This window comes from Acomys minous (assembly GCF_964271855.1).
Source record: "Acomys minous genome assembly, chromosome: 10".
Taxonomy (NCBI): Eukaryota; Metazoa; Chordata; class Mammalia; order Rodentia; family Muridae; genus Acomys; species Acomys minous.
In genome coordinates this window covers 85,633,951-85,661,052 of record NC_140491.1, presented here as the reverse complement: position 1 = coordinate 85,661,052, position 27,102 = coordinate 85,633,951, and the positions used below count along the sequence as shown (strand labels likewise).

Genomic DNA, 27,102 nt, shown 5'->3' with positions numbered 1-27,102 from the left:
ATCCACCTACCTCTGCCTCCCTGAGGGCTAGGATTAAAGGTGTGCCACCAAGCTCCACATCTGCAGACGTTTTATACAGCATGGACAAACACACTGAAAAAGACGTTGTGGGCACACTTGCATTTACAATAGCATCAAAGACAATGACATATCTTGGACTAAACATAACCAAGGAGGCAACAAACAAACAAACAAACAAAAACCCAAAAACCCAGTGAAAACTTCAAAATTCGAAAGAAAGAGATTTTATAAGGCACAATAAAAGAGAAAGACATCCCACGTTTATGGATTAGCAGAATATTGTTAAAATTACCACCCTATGAAAAGCAATAATAAATTCAATGTAATCCCAATCAAAATACCCACAACATTTTTCACAGTAGAAGAAATCATCCTAAAATTCACTGGGCCACCAAAACCCTTGGATAGCTAAAGCAATCCAGAGCAAAAAGAATCCTGGAGGGATTATTATTGCTGATTTGAGACATAATATAGAGCACCTGTAATGAAAATAATATGGCACTAGAACAATCAGACAGATCAATTGAATAAAATAGAAGATCCAAATATGAGCACTTATAACTATAGCCATCTAATTTTTGACAAAGGGTCAAAAAAAGATACACTGTAAATAAAGAGCTATAAGCAGGTCACAAAAGTTCCTACTCTTCGATAAAGAGGTACAGGAAATCAATGGTTGCTGAGAGGCACAATTAGTTTCACCCCAGGGAGACTCTATGGGAAGACTCATCTAATCCCAAGTGGTCAGTCTTAAACATATATACATATGATCAACAATAAATGGATTCATCAGGTAATGTTTACACACACACACACACACACACACACACACACACACACACACACACACACGAATACGTGAAGAGGAAGTCATGTGTTTCAGAGGAAGAGGAGGGGATAAGGCAGGAATTGAGAGAGGGGACAGATAGGTATAAATACATTACTCATGTATTTGAAATTCTCAAAAAAGTGAAATCATAGCTTGTACTGCAAAGATGGAAAATAGCAGGTGCTAGAAGAATGTGGAGAAAAGAGTACTCTTAAATAGCATATGTGAGACTACAAATGAGTAAAACTATTATAGAAGAGAATAAGGAGATGTCTCAAAATTTAAAATAAAGCTACCATACAGCATAAATTCCCCTAATGAGTATATACTAAAAGAAAATGAAATCAGCACACAGAGCAAATGTTTCTTTATATTTATTGAAGCATTATTCCTAATAACCAGGGTACTGAAAGTACAACTGTCCATAAATAAAAGAAGTTATAAAAATGTGGCACACACACATACAAATAGAATGGAATAATATTAAGCTCCAAAGAGAATGAAATCTTGTCATTTCAACATCAGGGATAAATTTAGAGGAGATTATATTAAGTGAAATTAATCAGCACAAAAAGAATAATTCTGCACAGACTTACTTGTATGGAGTGTAAAGGAGGCAAACCACACAGGTAGAAAACAGAATAGTAGGTGGGGAAGAAGCGACATTTTTAAATCAATGAGTACAGACTTACAGTTTCATAGAGGGAAACATTCTTGTGGCCCATTGAGCAGTTAGATGTCAAGTGAGAACAGTTACACACAGGACCAATAATGTCGCCTATGTAATTTGCTAAGTTAATAATACTGTCCTTAGACTTAAACATAAAAAGGAGAGAGTAATTTGAATGCCTTTACCATAAAGAAATAGTAAATGTTGTTTGAAGTGAGAGGTATTTTAATTACTTTAATTATTATACAATGTAAAAATGTGTCAACCATTTTTGCCACTTCATCATTATGTGCAAGTGTTTTCTATCAGTTGAAAAAAAAATCTGAGGTTAGTAGAATATGTTCGCCAAGGAAGTTCTTTATAGTTGGAAATAGGGTATCAGTTGAGGGAAAGATAACAGAAAAGATCTCTACAACACGGACATTATGGTCCTAGGTTTCAGAACATTTCACAGAAAAGGAAAATGTGATTTCTTTTTTCAAATAGCCAAGGACAATACAGGCGGTAAACCTTAAACCCCTACCCAGATCTAGACAATGGACAGAACACTCTCCACAGTAGAGTGGAGAGTGGGATATTACTTTCTCACATACTCTGGTGCCTCACCTTTGACCATGTCCCCTGGAGGGGGAGACCTGGTGGCACTCAGAGGAAGGACAGCGGGTTACCAAGAAGAGACTTGATACCCTATGAACATATACAGGGGGAGGTAATCCCCCTCAGGAACAGTCATAGGGGAGGGGCATAAGGGGAAAATGGGAGGGAGGGAAGAATGGGAGGATACAAGGGATGGGATAACCATTGAGATATAACAAGAATAAATTAATAAAGTAAAAAAAAAAGAGAAAAAAATAAATATAAAAAAATAAAAATTCAATTCCAGCATCTATGTAAAAAAAAAAAAGTGTACATTTCAAAAGCATCAACCCTGAGATGCAAGTGTAATTCACGGTATCTTGATTAAACAATCTCTTCTGGGAAAAAAAAAATGAGTGAGCCTCGATATTACCACATATGTTTGTGATCTGACTTTTGCTATATATTTGAACCGAGAGCGTCATAATATCATAAAGCAAGTTCTAACATTTATCTTCCACATACAAGAGTAACATGATTTCCATGAAGGTGGGCCATATAACTTTCTAAGTCTAATGGGACCCTGCCAATGATTCCTGGAGTCATATAAAGGTACTGTCTTTCCTGGGACATCTACTTGTATGTTCAAGTCATTGCTATGCACCTGTAAACTATCTCTGAATTGCTGGGACTGTTCATGTGGGCTGGTATAAATGACTACAACACATACAGAATTCTAGAGGATAAACTATTTGCCAGCCTTTTAGTATTCTATTATATGAGCCTACCCACAATACTTTTTAAGAATGAATAAATAACTGATACACAAATTAACAAAGAGTAAATAATAATTCCTAAATGTCTGTGTTTTCAGGTTCTAAAGACATGCCCAAGTATGAAATTAAACACAAAATTAATTTTATTTATGAATCACAACATATTTTTGCTTAATAAAAAGAAGTAATATTAAATACTTTCCATTTACTGTTGGGTATAAAAATTCTTCTATTTACTTTCAGGTAAACTCAGTATTATAATTTTACTATTAATGTGTCATAAAAGTCTATTTTCACCCATACTTTCTTAGTAAAAGAAATAGCCATAGGAATAGTTACTAAAACCACGTTTTGTAGCCTGTTACAGACACTATATAAACATAGGCTTTTCATGATCTCATTCACTCTTCACAGGAAACTAATCAGAGAAATATTACTACTATGTTTTATAGATGAAGAATATGGAATTAAAATTGAGAAATATTCTACTTAGGGTTACAAAATGGTAGAACTGAAACAAAATCAAAATAACTCTAAAACAACTGGCTTACCTACAGAGACTATTCATATAGTATATGAGGACTCACAGTATACAACAGCGTGCCCTCCATTTCCAGGTACGAGAGAATATTCACTCCTACTTTCGCCACGTGTCTAATACACAGAATGACAGAAGGCTCTCTAAAGATAACATCTGTTATTCTGGTACATAATTAAAAGCTGGTATGTTTAGGCATTCTTCTTGGCCATATTTGTGTTGAGGTCTATACTTTCAATGTTCCTTTACTCTGCATATACCTATGTGCTTGTGCTGAGATATATACTTCAGTGTTACCCTACTCTGCATATACCTATGTGCTTTTGTTTGTTCTATAAAACCTCACACTTCTTTGGGTAATGTCAGATGAGACTAATTTATGGCAATCTTAAAACTGTCTAGTTGTTACTTTGTTAATAACAACAACTTCTCCTTCTTTTTTCCTCTGAGACAGAGTCTTATAATGAACTTCTGCCCAGCCTGGAACTCAGGTATCTGCCTGCCTTTGCCTCCTGTGTGCTGGAAATTCAGATGTGGCACAACAACTTCAGCTTCATAAAAAAAAAAAAAAAGGTCCTAATAAACATTATCAAAAACTGCTTGTGTGAATAAACTGAACATTTTAGCTAGGATTTAAATAAAATTTATATTCAACTCTTCTGCCAATTATCCTATAATTAAAAATACACAAATACTCAAGCTGTTTTATAATTGTAAACATTTTATTTTAGTTCAACTTTAAGAAAATGCTCAACTTTCATAAAAATATTAAATATGCTTTAGATTTACATAAAATACTAAATTTGTTACTCTCATGTGCTATGCAAACAGGCTGTTAACTTTTTGAATCAATTTTAGGTAATCTTTATAAGATAGCTTTCCATCATTCCAATTACTCTATGTGACTATGTAAGGATAAAGATAATTCATCTTAAAATGTACAAATTACTTAAAATATTTTTTCTCAGAGCTACAATGATTATAGAAATACATGAGCATTTGATTTGTATAAAACCACACCCTGAAAAGAATTATTCTATTTCCTCACATGACATTGCATTTTGATTCTTCCATAACAGTAAAACAGTTGGAAAGGACAGAATTTAATCTGAAATGCTCCTGCCAATTCTCTTTTCTTGGTGGTGTGCGTGGAAATTCATGCCGCGCACTGGAGACCAGACTCTTGCTGCAGGTTTGCATGATGGATCGGCTTCTATTTGAACAAGCATGAATGTGAATAGCAACTGTGAAATGTTTACCAGAGACAGGGCTAATGCAACTTCAACCAGTTTCCCTTTTTATCGTCAGCATGAAATTGCTTCTACAATAGAAAAATGTTTTTGAAACCACGTACAACATCTTAGTATACAGCTTAATATGACACAAACCAACAGAAATACACATTCATATCACAGTTCTAACGGACTGGTCAAACACAGATGTTAATGATTCAAAGAAAAGCCCATTTAATAAAAAAATTTTGAAATAACAAGTTTGTTCAGGATACAAATCATTCAGTTTTGAGTCACAACTAAACTCTTAAGGATAGAATAGCTCATTCCACACATCCTGGGTCTTTTAAGAGTCTTTAAAAAATAAGATTGTATATACAAATCATGTACAATGACTAAATCAGACAATTCTTACTGAACAGTCCAACTATACTGAAAGTCAAAAATTTCAATAGACTCATTCATAGTTGATAGGAAAAAAGTCCAGTCCTAGCATTCAGAATAGAAAAGATCTTTGCTCAGAACTCTGGCACGGCGATTAACATTTCTTACAATGCTGCTTCTCCAAATGACGATCAAGCAGTTTTTCCCCACACAGAATTTGCTCAGACTACAACAACTGGAGGGATAAAGTCGCCTCACAGGATCAGCTAACTAATCTGCATTAGGGATACCCGGAAGCACAGTCCTGGGTAAGTTATCTACATGGTGATATCCAACCTTCCAACCACAAGGTAATTATGGCATAAAGGGAAATAGCACTTATAAGTGACAACTGAGTTTGGGATCCTATGCCCATGTTTTACATATACTCCTCACCTTTAATGTCTTAAGGAAACTCCAACAGTACAAATGATTATTTTTTGTTATAATCAGGAGACACTAATGAACAGAAACCCATAAGTAATAAACAGTAGAGTCAGGATTCAAAGCTAGACCTAACTGACTACACATATTTTAAAGGGAGAACAGATACATGAAGTAAACAGGTAAGAAAAAAAAAAAAAAGACCCAGGGATGCCAATTCTGATAATAACGGAGTTAATTAAGCCACAATATTTCTTCTAGTAATAACAATAAAAAACTAAGTAAAAATTCTGGAAAATGCAAAACAAAACAAAATACTCTTGAGGATATCTTGGTGATTACCCCAAACTAAATAGACTGAGAGCGGACAGAGAGAATACCAGTGGGCAAAATGTGTGCTTTCAACCTTAATGAAAATGACTGGACACACACAGCATGGAAGGTGAAAGAGTGCAACAAGAACAAGAAGCCAAGAGACAGGAATAGGGCAGGTGTGACCATATGTGATACATGTATGTGTGCACTGCTTAGGAAAGGTGACCAGAACCCCTTGGAAAGTAGCATCATGACAGACACCAAAAATAGCAGCTGTCCTTGCATGAGACAAATATTTGAAGTCTGAATTTCACCTAACCAAAGCTACTTGGTAAACAAAGGTCTTTAAAGGTTCACCACAGGAGTTATTCTAGGATCAAGGCAGAGCATAAATTGATCTATTTCTTTTTAAACATAAAAGTAAGGCTTCATTAGGTGAAGTTAAATAAGCTAGTGACTCCACTGGTTAAAATAAGAACACTTTTGGTGGAAGATAACAAAATTTAGTTTCAAAAGTAAGCCATCTACATCCAATACATAAGACAGAAATTGCTAGACATGATCAGAATAAGAAAGCAACCCAGGGTTTACCAAAAAGCAGCTGATAGAAAATAATGAGATTACTAAGAAATACTTTAAGCAGCCATTACCCAGGAAAATTATCATCAGCAGGGAAGAAGAAATAAGAAAAATTCAAGAGCACTTAAGAATGGCTAATGTGGTAAATTTATACCACATATATCTTACCATATGAATGAATTATGAAAATTATGAAACTGAAAAATAAAATAGTAGAATGGAAAAAATGACTACATGGGCTTTAAAAATATTGGACAGGGAGAGAAAACAGTCCATGAACTGGAGATTAAGAACACAGGAAGGATGCTTCAACCCTAGAATATTTGAACAACAACTCAGTCTGTTTTCAGCCATCAAACATTTTTGGCCCAGCTCATCACTCCATTTGTTACCTTCACAAGGAAAGTCCATTTTGTTACACTTATCACATGTGTTCTGGTCGTTGAAAACGAAATTTACTGAGAATTGTAACACAACCCTAGTAACTTTACAAAGTAGCCATTTGCTGCAAGGACTTTACTTAGCCAAATTACTGCTCACTGCAACCCTCACAGAGCTTTTGGCTTACTCTGTGACCCTTGCTAGGAGTATGGTACCTTGAAGCAAATAATCATTTACCCTTCCTGCTTCCTGCACCTGTGAAACAGTGCTTGCTAGGTGTTTGAAGATTTACCATGCATGAGCTGGGGCTTATTGTGTTATTTGTAAAATAAGTATTTAGATTATAATCAGTTTGGGGCTAACGGTACCCAGAGACCTTTGCAAGATATAATCTTGATTATCTCCCTGCAGGTTAGAGGAAATGTATGTAGTATTTACAACACTCTGAGATATTATGTTTATGTTGCTGAAGCTATCTTGCTCATGTTCCAGTTACTAATTGTCTAAATGTAAGTTTTCTTTTTATCATATACATTTATTTTATTACACATACATAAAACAAACAACATACAGCAGGGAGAACCATGTGACAATCATGAGTTCCATAAATGTTACATTCATAGTGATTTGGCTATTTATGTTTGTCAAACTTGAAGTAAACATCTTTCCTGATTTGTTGGGTCTAAATTTCTGAATGAAATTAAATATCTATCACATCTCATCTCTATTAACTTAAATCCTTTATTTTGATCTAAAAAGATCTTATCCCCTAACCAACTAAACTTGATTGTAAAACTAAGCTATCTGGTCTTCAATACCCCTCAAGAGACTGAGAAGGAATAAAACTTAAAATTCCTGAGTGAACCTGAAATGCAGGTTAGCAGCTTCCCAAATGAAAAAAATGACATCGAGACAGTTTACTGCCTGAACAGCCACCTAAAACTCTTTCTAACGTTGGAGCATCATCTTCAGCCTTCTGGCAGATTTGAGATGAGCTGTACAGATTATTTCTGAGATCATACAGAATACAGGAAACGTGTGTCACAGTAAGATCAACTTTTATCCTTTTCTATTTTTCTTTCTCATTTTTAATCCAAATGTATGTGTTGTTTTTGGAATTTAAAAGTTAAGCCTAACAGAAACATATTTCTGAAGAACCCTAATAGCATGCTAATTCTGTGAGACAATGCCTGTTGAGTTCAGTGACTGTTCTTCTTCTCTCACTGTAGATGTTCCGTGTTGAATTCCATTATACTGTTAAAAATATGTTTAAAAAATGAGTTGCTTGCTAGAACTCCAGTAAGACTCTGTAGTAAGTTAAGTTAAATAAATAGCTAATATTTACCTGGGAACTTATTTTCCTGTCCTTAGCTTTTGAAATACAGAGGGAAGAGTATAGTAGTTACGGTGTTTGCATCTCTATCGTCAGAACCATTCTTCTTTAGGACCTACCTCTCTCCTTTACTCTGGGTCTCTGGAGGAACCAACTCCTACACTCTAATGCTCATCAAACTGAGACTTCCCTCATGGGCGTTGCTTCTATCCACAGTAACATTTCTTACAGAAAGCTGCTCCCTCTGCCCTGTGAATCTGGCTTATTAATAGGCAACATTTGCATTAAAGCAAATGTGTTGTGTAAATGAGTCATACGGCAAGGGGCAGTAGTGAGCAGCTTTAGGACCTGTCATTAGTCTTATTCAGTTTACAGCAGGTTGCACCCTGTATATAAAGGTGTCAAGAACTTTAATCTCCAATGGTCATGAAGTGTGAGGTTCATCAGAACAGCAATGCATGTATACAGAAAATATGATGGCTTCATTTAAGTGGTTTTGTGCCATGATAGTATAGGGATTACCTCCATCATGTCCCTCAATCACCCCCATGACTAGGAAATGGTAAATTACCTTTAATAGGAAAATCCTACTGATAGCAAATCTTTCAGCTATGGCATGTATTGTGTTTCCTATCCTTACTTTTGGAATGTACACATAGAAAGTACAATTCATAATGGTTTCCCTAGATTGTCAATAAGGCAGGATACACACACACACACACACACACACACACACACACACACACACACACACACAAATTATTCACTTACATCCCGATTGTAGCACCCTCCTTTGTCTCCTCCCTGTTCCTGCTACCTTCCTCATGCCCCCTTTGCCCTCCCCTAGTCTTCACAAAGGGGGAGCCGTCCACTTGTGAACTGACCCCAGTCTATCAAGTCTCATCTGGACTACTGGCATCCTCTTCCTCTCTGGCCTGGCAAGGCCACCCTGCCAGGGACAAGTGATTAACAAGTGGAAACCAGAGTCCATGTTAGTAGTAGCCCCTACTCCCTGTATTAGGAGACCCACAAGAAGACTCTGCTACCTATAGACTACATCTGAGAAGGGGTTCTAGGTCCTCAGCATGCATGGTCTTTGTTTGGTGCATGTGTCTCTGCAGGAACCCCTGGGCCCAGACTTGTTGGATCCACTGGTCTCCTTGCAGAGCTCCAGTCCTCTCCAGGTCTGTCTAAGCCCCAATTCCTTCTTAAGACTCCATATGATCTACCCCAAAATTTGGCTGTGAGTCTCAAGATGGCAGAATATATTTTTGCTATAGATATAAAAATCCCTTTTGTTCTCTGTTTATTGCTACCAACCCTTTATTTTTAACTTTAAACTTTCCTTACTAGATTAGTATATCTCTAATATTTTATTTTTATTGTTATGAAATTTTTTATTATTAAAAAACTATTCTATGATATCTACTTCTAAAAGATTTTATTATGTAGACTAAATAAATAATGTCACAAGGCTAATAATGGAAGAATTAAGTTTAAACTCTACAAAATAGGGCCATAATGTTTGAACGATTAAGGATATGATGACACACTATTTGTCTACCCTTCCTCTCCCAGTTTCAACAATCCTTCAGAAAATCAAAGACAAAGCAAAGCCTCACACCCTACATCTGACTCGAAAATTGTAGGAAATAATGAAGCTGTCTCGCTGTCAAAATCAACAAACTTTCCAGCTTGCTTTATACAACTCTAAGGAAGTCCTCAGCATGAAAGGTGTTATCACTTAGTTAGCTTCAGTATTGCCTCAGTTTTTAATAGAAAATTCCCTTTAAATGTTGTCTACAAGTCAATGTTTCTTGTAATATTCATCTTTCATTTCAGAACACTTCGTGTTCAGTCCACCACCTGCAAAGAGTGATTTGAGGCACACGTTATCTGTGTTTTGGCTATTTCCTATGTTTTACGTAAGAACAGAAAACCGTAAGAACCTCTGAACAGATTTTGATGTTTCCCATCCCTCCCCTTTTTGAAACTTCAAAGGAAGAAAATACACACAAAATCCTTTCCTTAGAATGCTGTACAATGTCTATGACAGTGCAGGGTCCCATAGGCATGAGGAAAGCGTAGAGCGATGAGCATGTCCTAGTGATTTACTAGAACAGACAATATGACTCATATTAAAATGCATAACACACCTGCTTACTCATTTTATTTAAAAGCTCAAAAAAATGGTATTCTAAATTTCAATTTAATGATTTTTTTCCTTTCTACTTATGAAAAAAAAGCCATGTATTACATAGTACAGCAAAGGAAATATTACATTAGTTCTTTTATTTCCAAGGTTTATTTAGTTTTATTTTGTGAATATTAGTGTTTTGTCTGCTTCTTCACTTTGGAGGCCAAAGAGGGTCGGACAGTTTGGAAATGGAGCTATAAACCATTGTTAGCACCTATGATGGCTGGCACTGGGAATCAAATGCAGGTCCTCTGGAAAATGAGTGAGTGTTCTTAACTGCTGAGTCATCTCTCAAGTCCCATCAGTTTATTTACCAAGGAAAATAACCAAGGCAATTATAAACACACAGTTATGTTATCTGGAGGCAATTCTATTTTTCCCTTTTTTAGCACTAAAATATACATTTAAAAAAGAAAATTATTTGTTTATTTTTGTTAAGACAAATAGGCTGCTCTCCACAAACTGACAGCAGGGCCCCATTGCTGAGGACGATACCAGAACCAATCCCTGAACATGGTCAAGTCTAGCTGGCTCCTACATGGAGCCCTCACCCCTACATCCTAGTTCTTTGGTACAGGAAAGCACTCTGCAGGTTATCAGAAGAGGCATGGGAACACCAATCCAGCCGCAAACCCTTTAACCTACAATCTTTCCTTCATGTAAAATATGCTAGGGCAAAGGTAACACACCAGGTGTGGGAGTGACATACCAATGTTTGACTTAATCAAAGGCCCACCACTGCAGAAGAGGGAGCCCATGTCCGACACCATTTTTGGTAACCAAGAACCAGAGACTGGACAGCTCATAGATCTAGTGTGAAACCAAACACCACCGCTCTAAAAACATTAATAAAATTATTTCTAATAATATTTTTCTATACTCATAAGTACCTTATCTAATCATCACCAGAAGGCTTACTCCAGCAGCAGATGAGAAAGATGTAGTGGCCCACAGCCAGATATTATGAAGCAAAAAAGTCTAAATTAGGGGTTTCCATCAAATCTTTCTCCTCAAGCTCAGGGAGTCCCACAGAAGAAGGTGGAAAAAACCTTAAGAGCCAGAGGGGACAGAGGACACCAGGAGAACAAGGCCCTCTGAACAGCCATGCAAGGTGCAAATCAGCTTCCAGAGACTGATGCAACAAGCACAGGGCCTACACAGGGCTACACCTGGTCCTCTGGTCCTCCATGTATACACTATAGCTATTAGCTTAGCACTTTCATGGACTTCTGACTGAAAAAGTGGGACTCTGACTCTTGGGAGTATTTTTCTCCTACAGAAGTGTCCAACTTCTTGCTTCACATTAGGATAGTTTTTTTGATCATGTTTGTTTGCTATCTCTTAGAAACCTGTTCTTTTCTAGTGAGAGACAGAGAGAAGGTAGATCCAAAGGGTTGAAGAGGTGGGAAAGAAGTAGGAGGCGCAGAGGGAGTGGAAACTATAATCAGGATATATAGTATGATAAAAATCTATTTTCAAAAAAATATGAAAACAACATATGAAAAATGGAGTTGCCAAAGATCCATTTTGTTAATAACACATCTTCTCAATTTGCTTTTAGAAGCTTTCTACACTTCAGTAAAACATATACTGTGTGATCTCTGATTACACCAATATTATACTAGTGATATGTTGTCTACGAGCAAAATGGACTGTTTTCAGAACTAGAAAATGAGTGTAAAACCTAATAAATTTGATCAAATTTTAATACTTTATAGGGTCACTATTATATTCAATGACTGTGATTGAATATTATATTGAATATTATATACATGCCTGTTGTGATGTAAAGAGGTATATGGGTCAAAAAATTAATTTTTTTCATACAATATGAAACCATTTTGACCACGGTTTTCCCTAGTCCTTCTCCTCCACTATCCTCCCCAACCCATCAATTCCCAAGTTTTCTTTCTCTCTTTAGAAAGCAAGCAGAAAGCAACACAAATGAACAACATGTAATCTTAGACTACAAATCTCTATAAGCATATCATTGAACTTATCAAAAGTAAACCAAGAGTGATAGCTACTGCTCCATAAATTCAGAAAGTAGAGCTACAGACAGGATGGTGAGGGCCAAAGAAATGGCTACAGAGTTGTTCATAAGTAAAATAAGCACATCTTTCCACAGAACATGCCACATCACAAATGCAACAGCTTTTCAGAAGCTGAACAGAATAAAATTTTTTTTTCTTTAACTTTATATCCAATTAAAGGCAGAATACAGAGTTATAATTGAATTATGTGCCTCTAAAAGGTTGGCTTATACCCTAGTCCCCAGTATCTCTGAATGTGGTCTTATTAGGACATACTGCGGTTTTTGCAGATGGAGTCAAGATTAAGAGATTTCCTTCCCACATTATCTGTAGATGCTAAGCTAATGTGACTGTGTCTAGAGAGAAAGGGAGAAGTGGGCTGTAGAGGTAGATCAGTGAAGTTCCAGGTGCACAACATGAATTTGGATGCCCAGAATCCATGAACCATCTGGGTGTGGTGCACCAGTGTGTCACCCTAGAACTGGGGCAGGGGGACAGGGACAGGTAAATTGCTGGAGCTCACTGGCCAATGAGCCTAGCCAAATCACTGAGTTTCAGGTTCAGTGGGAACACTGTTTCAAAATATAAGGTGCAGACTATCATGGAAAACATACAGTGTTAAGCTCTAGTCTCCACATACACTGATCACATGAACACACACACACACACACACACATACACACAAACACACACACACTCACACATACACACACACACACACACTCATACACACACACACACACAAACACACACACACACATACACACACTCACACACACACACACTCACACTCATACACACACACACAAACACACACACACACACACACACTCACACTCACACTCATACATACTCCCTGATTACTCCATTTGGTGCCTAAAACTTATATAACTGTGAAAGAGTAGTTTTTGCAATTTTAGGCCAACAAGTTTGTGACAGTTTCTTACAGTTTCCTAAGAAACACATGATTTCACTAATTATTTTTACCTATGAAGGGAATGTTTTTTCAAATAATAGTGGTTACTGTAAAGATAAAGTTTATTTACATCCTAAAGTCCCCGATAAAACTAGGAATGTATACAGTTTGCCTGAGACTCAGGAAAACAACTACTGGCATAATGTATGATCAACAGTGAGTTTTCAATAGACTGTATTTCTAAATTTAAAAATGTAAGTGTTAAGATTCCTATTGAGATATTTTAATGTGAGCAAATTCAGCAGTACAATAGACATATAATGTAAAATAAATTATTCATTATAAGAGCTGAGCTTATAAGAAAAACTATTGTTCATCACATCACATCACAGAAATAGAAAAATGATAACATCTATTGATTGAAATATGCGTTAGGCAATTGTTAAATACAGAAGCTATTACTTATATATCTATCAGATTTAATCTTCAAAATTGCACAACTATTAGTACTCAAATTTTAAAGTGAAATAAATTGGGGTGAAAGAGAATGAACACTTTTCACAAGGCCACACAGCTGACGAATACTATAGCTGAGGTCAATTGGTCAGTCTTAATCTGCTCTATGAAACTAAAGATTTCTACCTATATATTCTATTTTTTCTTTCCTTCAAAGTCCTGGTTTAATAAGGACTTGTTTATTTTGAGAAAAATATTCCAACCATCATTCTGTTCACAAAAATAACCTATGGTATTAAATTTGGAAAACAAATATTAAGACTATTACGTTGTTTTCCTGTAAGATGCATTTGACATGTCAAATTCCAGACACAAAGACACATGGATACATTCATGTTATACAGCCCCGTTCATGTAAGGAAAAACACACACCTCCAGTGCAAAGCTGCTCTCAGGGTTACATGTAAATGAGATGCCTCTGCAGTTAGGGAAGTAACTATTAAAATCATACGAATGGGAAGAACTGTACTCCCTGCATAACAAGAGATTATTTTGGAGACAATTGATATAAACCACACATCATTTTATTGGTAAGTCAAGGAGGTATCAAAATTAAAGCAAAACTTAAGGGCAACATTTAACAAAGCTGCTAGGGAGCAACAAAGGAAGTGAAGATGGAGCCAGGCGCAGGGCGATTATGAATTAATGGGCAGAGGAAGGAATAGGAGGGGAGAACGGTGAGAATGCTCAAGATACAAAGGGGAGGATCTGGTGTTACTCTCGTGTCACTCAAGCGCCCAGGTAAATGAAGAATGGGATAAGATTTGTAAACTACAAGGAGGGAGGGAGGGATGGGAGGATACAAGGGATGGGATAACAATTGAGATGTAATATGAATACATTAATAAAATGTATTATTAAAAAAAAGAGTCATCTTCCCCACTGGCGCTGCCTCTGACATCCTCTCCTTCCTCAGCCTTTGTCATCATCCTTGGTCAACTCCAGCTGCTCACGACCCATCTTCACTATTGTCATCATCCAGCAGGTCACCCTCCTCAGCAGAGCCATCTTCACTATTGTCATCATCCAGCAGGTCACCCTCCTCAGCAGAGTCATCTTCACTATTGTCATCATCCAGCAGGTCACCCTCCTCAGCAGAGCCATCTTCACTATTGTCATCACCCAGCAGGTCACCCTCCTCAGCAGAGTCATCTTCACTATTGTCATCATCCAGCAGGTCACCCTCCTCAGCAGAGTCATCTGCATCTGCCTCAGACTCCAGCTTCACAGAGGCGCTGCTCTGCAATTCCTCAGACTTCATCTGAAGAATTTTAGTTCTTCATCTCTACTGGGGATGAGAAGGACAAGTCTGCTTGTTTGCTTTGTTCTTTTTCAATTTTTACCCCCAGGGTTTCCAGCAGAGAATCCACTTTTTGTTTTATCTGAGTCAACTCCTTTTTAATAGCCTGGAGGTCATTGCCTTTCACCTTTCCAGTCTTAGAAGAAGATCCTACTTGCCCATTCTTCAAATTGAATCCATTTTTGCCCCTTTGTGAGGTGTTTTCCCAACAAATTCTGGAGTTTATAAGGCACCACAGCTCGAGCAATAGGAGGAGGAGGAGGAGGAGGAGGAGGAGGAGGAGGAGGACCACGTGCTGGTTAACTGTCCATCTTGTCATAATTCTCGTTGAAAGTCACAGTCCAAGTCAAATGAGGAACCATACATCTCCACTGCAGATGGTTTCACGCCTGCTTTTCCTCGATTCACTTATGGCTCTACAGCCAGGTTAATATCTAAAACCTGGCCAGCAATCATCCTGCTGTCCTCTCCAGCGACAGCAGCCCAGGCATCTTCTTCATTAACATACTGGATGAATGCAAACCCCTTATGCACAGAGCAAAGCATAATTTTGCTACACTTTGAAAAGATGGCCTCCACATCAGACTTCTTGACCACAAGAGTGTTGAGATTCCCAATGAACACATGGGAATTCATGGATTGGGGATTGTCTCGTTGGTAACATTGCTAGTCATTTCCTTTGCCGATAAGGTTTCTCAAAAAAGCAGAAAATGCAGCTGAAGATAATATCTCACAAGCGGAAGGAGAGAGAGAAGAGCCTGCCTCTCGCTCTGCGGTCTGTGCCAGGATGCCGAGGCTATGGCGAGCAGGGAGTGCACTACCCTTCACTCTGTCTCTTCACAAGAATCATCCATATATTCTAATTGTTCTTTTAACTCATAAAAGTATTCACTATTATGAACCGCAACAAACCCTAAAACCTTGGGAGAGGAGTGAGATACGACACTGATTTATAATCTAAGTATCTTCTTTGACTTATTAATGATGTAGTTATGAATAGAATAGAATGAAATTAATCAGGAACAACAGGGTGGATTCCTAACATTGTGGGGAAACCATGAACTCAGCTGTTTGACACAGGTGTGCTGTCCTGGCTGAGGAACAATTAGAACTGAACCAGTGGGGAGGCTCAGCTGCAAAGACTTAGGCCCTGAGCTGGAGCCCTGGGACCCACACGGAGGAAACAGAGAAGCAACTCCTGCAGGCTGCCTTGCTATTCTCTCTTATTTTTAACAAGTAATCATCTGAAAATAACAGCATTTGCCTGAGAAGCACCTAGAAGCTCAGTAAACCCTTTTGATGCTGTAGATGAATAAAATAAAATGCTGGGAGAGATATAATGTGATGGCTTTCCAAGACTCTCTTGATTACTTGTTAAAAATAAGAGAGAAAAGCAAGGAGGTTGTTTAAGTTAATACATGGCACAAATAACTTTAAAATGAATAGAAAATAAACCTCAAACTCTATTTAGTATTTACAGTTATATGTGTCCAAGACAGATACAACAGGCTCAATTTCAAATGTGGGTGGTGGTTAACTTCTGTTATTTAAATCCCCACTTTGTATCTACGGATTTAAGATGTCTTTAGCCTGTGTGATACCGTAGGTAGGGGATAAGCACCTTAACATAATTTCTGACACACAGCAGTGCTACAAAAAGGAAGAAAGTGAAAAGACAAGAAATACACATTCTGTCAAGAACTGCTATTCACTAAAACCCAATATAATTCTACTTGATCTTATATAGTTAAAAAAACATAAAACTCATTCCACAAATATTTCATTGCTTGCCTCCAAAAAATTGTTGACATCCTCTGTGGCCATCTGTCAATGTGGGCTTTCCTCTGTGTTTGATGGAGTAAGAAGAGTTTCAGGGTGCTGTGGATTGATGAAAGAAAATACGCTGTGCTCTTGAGTGCTTGTATTTATTTCCTTGGTTCTGTTAAAAGACAAACAAGGGTATATTTACTAACTCTGAACAGTTATTCTTATGTCTTAAGATATGCATTCAAATAAAAGGTAAACTTCTTAGGAAGTTAGATTAGAATCGTATCATTTGAGCTCCAAGGACAGGTGATGTGCTAACAGTACGAATAACAAGGAACTACATCACCCAGGCGGTGTGACTCCCGAGTCTCACACTAAGAGAAACAAACTCCAGCAACCTCCACTTGGATCCACGTTCAGTCGAGCCCAGCCTGGATCAGACCTACTGCTGCTGTCACTCAAAAGCTAAATGCCTACTGAGGTAAGCCAGTGAAAAGCTGTTTGTTTTCCAGAAGTTCCCTTTATTCATACAGATAATGAAAAGGAATGGTAGAAACTAACCTGTATAAGCTTTCACAAGGATCTAATTGGTGGAGCTGAGGTATGAAAACTGTTCAGATCCAGTTTTAGATTCTATATTTTAATGGGCCAATGTATGAGCCCCATTAGACAATACTGGTTAGATTATCTAATATTTAGTTATCTATCTAGAAACATGACATTTATACATATTTAAAATTGTAGTTTATAAAACTGTCAGTGGGAAAAAAGAATAAAACTGCCACTGGGCAAAGTTATCCTAAAGTTTGGAGTAAAGTCTTTTATTTTGAAAATCATTAAACATAAAATATATTGCATTCTTAGAGTCATTCACAATAATAGAAATATTTTGAGATTGCTTTCCCAAACTACCCAAATACTGGCCTTTAATGCTACCAGGGCAGTTCACAAATCTACTCTTAGTCCTGGAGAGGAGACTAAGTCTTGTTTAAAATGTTAACAAGAATAATGGTAAAATGTTTATTGTGTGATCATTAATTTATAGTTAGCTTTCCATAGATACATATAAGGAATTCAGACACATCGTCCAAGTTGTACCAGAAACTGACCACATGCACTTCTGAAATACCACTAGAGCATGAGTGAATCTTAGCTAAGAGAAACAGTTCTAGAGATTATGTTCCTACATCCACAGCCGTCACACTTCTGTTGAAATTTTCTTTTCTTGGCTTGTCTATATATTATATCTTGTTTCAGTTATTCTTTATTATTTTTGGCTTAGGTTCATTTGTGTGGGGATATGGTGCACGTGTGCCATGGTGCACACACGGGTGTCAGAAGACAACCTGCAGGAGCTAGTTCTCTCTTTTCACCATGTGGGTCCCAGGGCTCCAGTCAGGGCTTAAGCCTTCACCAGCTGAACCTCCCTACTGGCCCAGTTTTAAGTAATCTTAAGCCACTACAAAAGTGTCAAATGGCTCTAATTCATGTTTTCCCAACAATATTAAGAATCTACCTTTGTTTTTGATTAATTTCATTCTACTTATAACAATACTATTAATAAGGGGAAGAGGATATGTAGATTGTAATTTGTAGTCTTACTTCATTTATCTCCATAATTTTAGGATTATGTGTAATTTACAGTAGTTATTGCAGGATATTTGATCATACAGTGAACCCCGAGATGGTGAACTGTAAAAACCTGTTTCTGATTGTGGTATCGCTCAATCTTTGATTCCTAGAGCTTTCTGTTTATTGTAAACAAATACTTGTAGTGTGGTTCAACCCTAGCACACACCTTTAATCCAAGATCTTTCTGTAAACAGGATTAAAGAAAGTTAGCACTCAGGAGGCAGAGGCAGGCAGATCACTGAGTTCAAGGCAGCCTGGTCTACAAAGCGAGTCCAGGACAGCCAAGGCTACACAGAGAGACCCTGTCTCAAAAAAAAAAAAAAAAAAAAAAGAAAGAAAGAAAGAAAGAAAGAAAGAAAGAAAGAAAGAAAGCTAGCTAGCCCTAGGTCAAGGGGGAGAGAAAGGAGCCAGCTGACAGGGATTAAACAGAAAGGAGGGACATTGAGAGAGGGGGATTTAACATAGCCTGGGGGAAGAAGAAAGAGCTTTTTCCTTCTGGGACGTGAGCTGAACAGGAAGGGCCTTTTCCTGAGAAGGAAGGTCAGCTGGCTGCTTTCTCTGCCTCTATGAGGTAGTAGGCTTTCGCTGCTGGCATCTGGCTCCTGAGTCTTCACTGGTAAAATCGAATGTTTGGGATTTTGTAGTTGTAACAAGTAGTGGTCAGAGTAAATTAAGAAAAGATGTAAATAATGAGTAAAGTAAAACTCTGAGAAAAGCGATTTAGAAACAGTGATTTGGTAAAGCATTTAAAGGTTAAACAAAGGTGTTCCTGCTGTGCTGAAGCACTGGGCAGATGGCTCCAGGCAGTTCGCAAGGTTCAGGTGTACCTCATCCATAGAGGTTGACTCTTCATGACCTCACGAAGCTCAGTGACTGCCCAGGGGCACTGTTTAGAACTGGGAGGCAAGGACAAGGCTCCTGCTTTGGCACTGCTGATCAGGATCAGATGTCCTGAGAGTTCACCAAGTACTGTAGCATATTTTCAAATATGATACATATATGATAGGATGACAAAATACATTTAATTATAGAAATTAAAAATAAGCAGATTTGTACAACTTCCTAGATCACTCCATGTACACACACCATATATATCCTCACATCTTCCTTCTTTCTGGCATGGCCATCCTTACCTTCCCCACTCTTTATATACTGTGCATATTTTAAGCTTCAGAGTAATTTTCAACTGTTTTGCAGGGTGGCGCCCTATCAATTTTGTCACACAGGAGTCTGCCCCATTTCAGGCCACCATTTAGGAATACTACCCACCCAAAACTCAGAGGAAAAGTCACATTTGCTCTACTGCAGAGATGAATGGTAATACATTTTTCTTTACAGTCAAATTTCATTTAGTAAATTAATTCAAGCCATAGGAGAACACAAAAGAAAAATGTTTCATTCGTCTTTCCACAGAGAAACAAGACAAAAGCATTCATGTATGGCTCATTCCGTACGTCTGATTCACCTGTCTTCTATACTCTGGGGTACACATTATTTAGAGATTCAGAATTTCTCATTCTGCTATACAGTAATGAATACCAGTCAATGCCAGGCAGCAATTCATAATTAACACTTCTGAAGTCAGTATTTAGTATCTGATTCTGCTTAAAATTCATTATGATATCAAAGTGCTCTTAGAATTTCCATTTCAGTTTTTAGCTATAAATGAAGTAACAGAAAAGGAAATTTTATTTTTCAAAACCGCCGTGCCTTCCGAATGACTATGACAGACCTATACTAACTATATCCATGTAACCACAAGGCATTACATATAAATAGAATGAAAAATTATAGTCTTAAATAAATACATATAATCATAAATGTATATGTTTATTCAGATGTGTCACTGTGAAAGGAACAGAACCTTGTCTTCAGCACTAGGGTTCAGCAAACTGTATGACTGAAAGCTATAGAGAACAGTTACTTCTAATTCCTTAGTAAACATAGGTGTGATTTATTATGCACAAGTGCCCACTTTTCTGGGTTTGCATACACTTCCTGCAAGCAGCTTTTACAGAGAATTCAGGTACTGAGTCATATGAAGACACCTAGGAATATATGGAACTACTCATTCACCATCTTAACCTACTGCCTCCTATCATATGTACTCCAGTCAGATACAAACTCTGGTCCTGATTATTTATTGAAAATTATACATGTCGCACATTTATACAGACACACGCACATATATATTTGAGTAGTTCTTTCACATATCAATGTTCATTTCCCACTTTTTCTTTTGAAAATTTTATATACTTTTTCATAAATTAAATATATAAAGAAATATATATATTTTAAACAAAATTTCCCAATGGTTTGACAATGCTCAGTCCTTGAAAGAGCCAAAGACTCTCTGACAAAAAACCCTAAAATCTGGTATATATGACATTAGCTTAATGTTTTTGTGGGCTGTGTACAGTTTACCTTGTTCATCCAAACACTGGTTTCTCTACCTGACTCTCTGATTTCAATACAGACACTGCATTGTATTGTTTATTCTAAACCTCTCCTGTCTCAAGTTCATGTAAACACGTCACCATTTGTTCTCTGTATTGCCAATAAAAACCAACATCCTGGCCCAGTGAGGGGAGAAGATAGAGCAGGAAGCAGAGGACAGATGCATGTGGAGAGGACCAGGAAGCACCAGGAGAAATGAACTGGACCTAGGAGATGAGTAAAAACCAAGTATAATGTCAGAAATCTGAATGAGAGGAAGATGTATTAGCATGGAGGTTTAGGATGGAGTATTTATTGCACAGCATTGTGCTATAGGCTAATTAAATATATTCTAGTCTCTCTGTGTGGTTATTTGGGTATAAAGCTGGTCAAGGAGTAACCGCCTTTTTAAAATAAATATTAAATATAAATAATCTTTCAACAATATGAGAAGCCCTCTTTTGAGCTGATTGTCAGGGCTGCTCAAGAGATTTGTAAACATTACAAGCTATTGCTATTCCCCTTTGTTGCTGCCCAGAGGTAGAAGGTAAGTCCTTATTGCTGAAGACAGCATGATGCACGGCCCAGAGGCCCCCGGGCTGACACTAACGTTCATAGTACCAGAGGGCCCACTGTAAACATCCAAAGAAAGAAAGCCCCCAACAATCCTACCTAGCTACAGCACTTATGAACCCCAACAAGCAGCATGGTCCAGTAACCCCAAGCGTGCAGTAATAGTATGCATACCTTGTGGTAACCAGAAGTTCTTTAATTGGACTCCAGTCCCACCCAACAGGAGAAAAGGCATGACGATACTGGAAAACAAGACAACTACCCAGAGCGGGGAAAGTCATGGCCTTGAGAGAACCTACAACCACCACTTTCCTAAAGCAGAGTAATCACTAAATACATTCTAAATACTAAGATGAGTACAGTCCTCACCCCACAGCAACAAAACTTATCTTCAATTTAACAGACAGAGACTATTACAGAAAAGCACAACCATTCAAAACACCAAGTTGTAGAACCTGTTCCAATGCAAATATCTACAGTACAAGTCTGGCAACTAAGGCTTAAGAAACATTACAGAAGAACATGTATGTCATTTTTCCTAGTGAAATGATATCATATTGCTGTCTGAAAACTATTTTGGTCTATATTTGCTTGAAAATTAATTTTTAAAAATAAATATGTGACTTTTTACTTCTATGAACTCTTTGAGAAGGTATATATGTCATGCTGCACAAGACTGCCTTAGTATATTTTGACTTCTAGTGTGGGCAGAAAATAGGCATGGAGGTTACATAACTATTAGAAAATTTAAGTGTTAGAGGCGGGGGCAAAGTAAAGAAGGAACTACAATTTAAAGTAGCATCTCGAGAGGTGGCTGTGCCAGTGCAAATCTTTAGTTTCAGCTACTCTGAGGCTGAAGCTGAAGAAGCCAAAGCACAGGAGTTTAAACATACTTGGCAAAAAGCAAACTGCTGGCTCACAACAAAACAAAATGAAAGAAGGTGACACAGAATGGTCAGAGAAGGATGTATAGAACAAGTAACATCGGAGAAATATTAATGATGAGGTAATTATCAATATAGCTAAAATGCAATCCATGTTCAGATTATTATTATAATTTTTAAAGAAAGAATCCAAAATATTGATGAATTTTAGTGTAAAACAATTTTAGAGGCTCCTAAGGTAATCATTCTGGAGGATCTCCTATCCATTTAGTTGACATGATTTTAGTTTGTTTCAAAATCAAATCATTTTCCTCTTACACACTTTGTATATTGCACACTGCAGTTTTTTAAATTTATTTTTCCCTTTTTTATTATTATTTAATTAATTTATTCAGATGACAACTCAATTGTTATCCCTTCACTTGTATCCTCCCATTTCTCCCTCCCTCCCACTTTCACCCTATTCCCTTCCCCTAAGGTCTATGACCGAGGGGGACCTCCTCCCCCACTATATGGTCATAGGCTATCAAGTCTCCTCTTGGTAGCCTGTTTATTCTTTCTCTGAGTGCTATGAGGCCTCGCCACCAAGGGGTGGTGGTCAAATATGGAGCACCAGAGTTCATGTCAGAGTCAGTCCCCGCTCTCCACTTAACTGTGGAGAATGTCCTGTCCATTGGCTAACAGTTCTTATGGAGAGGAGGCACTCACAGGAAATATGTGTACAATGAAGGATTTCACAGAATCTGTATTGGTAAAATTCCTTTTTCTTTTTGACCCATTAGTCCATCTGCTTCATTATTGTTGAGTGCTACAATGATGTGTACAACAATACTGAAATGTCCTAATACTGTATCTACTAACAAATGCATTTGAGAGGGTTAGTTTCCCGGCTCAACTTGGCACAGACATTCGCAGGTTCCCACTTACTCATTGAAACCTAGTCTAGGTATGGCTGTGGGATAGTTTTTCTTTTTCTAATATTTAATTTTCTTGTTTAGTTCTTTCTTAACTGGGGTTTCACTTTAAATAAACTGCATCAGGTGACTGTTCTCTTTTATATGAATTATGAATCAGAAAATGGTCATCTAGGGACAGTTTGAGAATGGGCAGAGCAGTCCCTTTCTTCTGTGAATGCTTTTACAGATGGCACAAACTTCTATAACCAATTGACTATAATTAAAAGAGATTATCTTATATGCTACGGATGAACATATGCAGAACAAAGCTCAGGAGGAGGAGGCTGGCTCAGCTGGTAATGACTTGTTGCCAAACCTGACTGGACTCTGCTTCTCAGGACCCTTACAGAAGACAAAAGGTATAAACTAGTGCAAGTGGTCTGCTAATATCCACATTCATACATAGATGCCATGCACATGCGTGTGTCAACAAGTGTGCACTCACTCCACACTAAAAACAACAAAAAGCTAAAGCAGACATTTTGTGAAAGCAGAATTTTCACTTTAAGATAGCTGGAGAGATGCCTTAGAGGTTCTTCCAAAGGTCCTAAGTTCAATTCCCAGCAACCACATGGTGGCTCACAACCATCTATAATGAGATCTGGTACCCTCTTCTGGCATGCAGGCACACCACATGTGGGCAGAATACTGTACAGATAAATAGTAAATAAACAAATATTTAAAAAAAGATGGTAACACCAATCACTGCATAAGAATATACAACTTGTCAGATAACGACTTGACCCTATTTTTAAAAGTATGTTTGTATGTTTATGTACATGTCATAAATGCCTGAAAATGATACGTATGTGTACATATAGAATCTCACACACACACACACACACACACACACACACACACACACACACACACACACACACATATATATATATATATATATATATATATATATATATGGATTTTACACATAGCCAAAAGGATCAGGAGGAATCATGCGCTGACTCTCATTGGAGAATGCTGGCAGGCCTTATCTAGGATTAATTTTCCCGAAAAAACATAATGTGTTGGGACTCCTGCACTTGCTATGGTCTTAAAAGAATTATCATAGAAGGATATTTTGATCCAAGTAATTGGAAGGTGATTCTGCAATTAAAGAGAAGAAATTATCATGTAAAATTTATAACCTTTTATGGAATGAAACAGAAAAACTAGAAAAATGACAGGGAGAAAAATGAAAGCTAAGTTCTCACATGAAACATTAATGGAGAATTTACTACAAAACCACATAAAATAGTATGTTTATGGGAGAAAACTTACTTTCTCAGTGTATATGAAATATGTCATAAATTATCATTATTGATTAAGCAAAATGCTTTTATGAGTTAATTCATTCACTCTTTCAATAAACTAAGAAGCACAATCTGGTATTTTACAGAAAGTTAGTTGAAGAGCAGAAATATCAAGACACAAAGTAGGCAAGGTTTTATGTTGAGTCCATGAGAACCAAGCTAGGAGCTGTGGTAAAAATAAAGACAGGTGGCAAAATCTAACACACACAAGCAGGTTACACAACAGACACCCCTATATAATTTTTACCAATTCAGAAGCCTTGCAGTGCAAAGCAGCCTTCACAGCAGTGGAAAGTGACACTGGCGGTGATCTACAGTGTCAAAAGGAATTCACCTTTTGTTTCCTCACACATGTGCAGGGGCTCATAAGCCTGTACAAGTATCATTAGAGTGGAACGAATGCTTGGAACCCAGATGAACCCTAATTAATCCTGGGTGTCGGAATCTTAAGGACAAGTTGTTGAGGCTTTGCTTGACAAAGTTCCAAAGGTCTCCAGCTGATCACCACTGCCCTTAAACTGCTTGAAAGCAAGTGACGACATAACAGTACCTGGCTAGATACTGTTAGGTGGAGAAAAGTTTCTTTAGAATCTGATTTGAGAGTAACAGAAGGTGGGCTTGGAACATCATGCTTTACAGATATTTTATAATCGAGGACCCTTTGGCAGTTAGCTTAGGCTAAAATTGCATACCTGTTGGTTTGGCACTGGGAATAAATAAGTCAAGTTTTTCTTTATTAAAGAACACTTAGCTCAAGCTATGTTGCTATGACAATCATGTAAACACAATGGCTTTATCCCTGGGAAATTCATGATTAAACTTTCTCAAGTATTGTTCAAGAAATAATAATCAGGTCATGCTGACCATTGCTTGGGTATTGATTGATTTTTGCTGTATGTTTTATTGTACATTATACAGAATTGTTTGTATTTCTTTATTAGACTGTTCTCTTGCTTTATTGATTTTTAAACGTTCTGTTGGTTGTAAAGATGAGAAAAATCATGATATAAGCTATAATAAAAAAAAATTGAACTTCATCTTAAATAAAGTACAGGGGTTGGCCCAAAGACTAAGCAAGCAACACAGAGATACAGAAAAGTTAAAGGTTCTTCTGGGCTTTAAGACCTTTTAGTTTGTACCACATATGCGTGAGTCTAGTATTTCTTTTTTCCTCTGTTCATTCCTCAACCTCTTCCCAGCAGCTGGTTCCTATAGCTAGTTGTTCCCCAATGGTTGGTTTCCCTTAACTAGTTGTTCATCTCCTGCTCAATTCTCCCTACCTCAGATCCACCAAGACTTTCTCTTCTCTCCTTTTCACTATTTCCTGGAGCTGGTCTGCAGAACTTGGGTATGAATTTTCCTTTCCTTTTCAATCAGAGCATTGAGTTGGTGAGTTATAACTGCTGGCTTAACTTCTGGTTCTCCCTGGTTGGACGGGAACTGTAGTGAGCCATAGACTTGATGTAGCATTTTGTTGCTTTAATAAATTAATTGATTTCTCAAGTGTACTGAGGTTTTTCTACCTGTCATCTGTACTTATTCAAAGTGACACAGGCTGGGTGCCAGTTTCTCTGGATACCAGGATAGCCAATATTTTAGCATCTTCAGTGGAAATTCCATCAACTTTGAATCACATTATAAAGGAAACAGAAGACACAATCCTAAAGTTTATATGGAAGCACAGAAGATCCCAAGTACCTAAAGCAATTCCAGACAAAAGGCACAAAACTGCAGGTATTACAAAACTTGATTTTAAATTAAACTATAGAACCACAATTAACAAAAAGATTATAAAAACATACACAAAGATCAATGAAATAGACAAAGGACTCAGAGATAAACTTACAGTTAGTACCACCTAAACTTTGACAAAAGTGTCAAAAGCCTACATCAGTGCTGGGAAAATTTGATACCATCAAATAGGAAGCAGAAATTAAATTTTAGCTTTTTATACAAAAAATAAAACAAAAAGAAAGCAAAAGTCTAATATATTAGCCCAAATGTCTGAAAGTGCTAAAGAAAAACATAAGAAGACTATTTTAAGCTAAAAACATACACAGAGATTTCTGAAAATAGCTCAAGATATAACTATAAGAAAAAGGAAATGTGGCTCAAATTACATTGCTTCCACACAGTAAGGAAGCAACTAGCAGAGAGAAAGGCAGTGAGTGGACAGAATAAGACATAGTCCAGATATGAAGGAACTATAACAGTAGTCACCTACTGATCACACACGTGTAACTGCGTGGTCCACAGATAGTGGACCTACATGGCAGGGGGCAGGTGGTGGCGCCATGGTGGAGGTGGCGCCCTGGGAGAGGCCACGAGGATTTGAAGGGCCCTGCCACTCCCAGTGCCTTCTTTGCCTCCCGCTTGCACTTCTAACATGTAAGTTCTCAGCCATTCCTGCTGCCATCCACTTTGTCACCAAAGACTTAAGCCCTCTACTACCATAAGCTCAATTAAATGCCTTCTTTTATATGTTGCCTTGGTCATGGTGTTTAAACAAAGTAGGAGAAAAGTAA

General features: G+C 37.4%; 1 protein-coding gene and 1 pseudogene across 5 annotated transcripts in view; both read right to left on the bottom strand.

The window, feature by feature from the left end:
* MBD5 (methyl-CpG binding domain protein 5) overlaps nt 1-27,102 on the bottom strand; it is a 374,269-nt gene that overhangs the window by 203,047 nt on the left and 144,120 nt on the right. For all 4 annotated transcript variants that reach the window (XM_084799998.1, XM_084799999.1, XM_084800001.1 and 1 more), the window contains exon 3: nt 16,811-16,958. The gene's annotated coding sequence lies outside the window, so the exon portion shown is untranslated. The remainder of the gene's footprint in view (nt 1-16,810; nt 16,959-27,102) is intronic.
* Nucleotides 14,669-16,803, bottom strand: LOC311607313 (heterogeneous nuclear ribonucleoprotein C-like; annotated as a pseudogene). The gene has a single exon. The product of its transcript is annotated as a heterogeneous nuclear ribonucleoprotein C-like (transcript).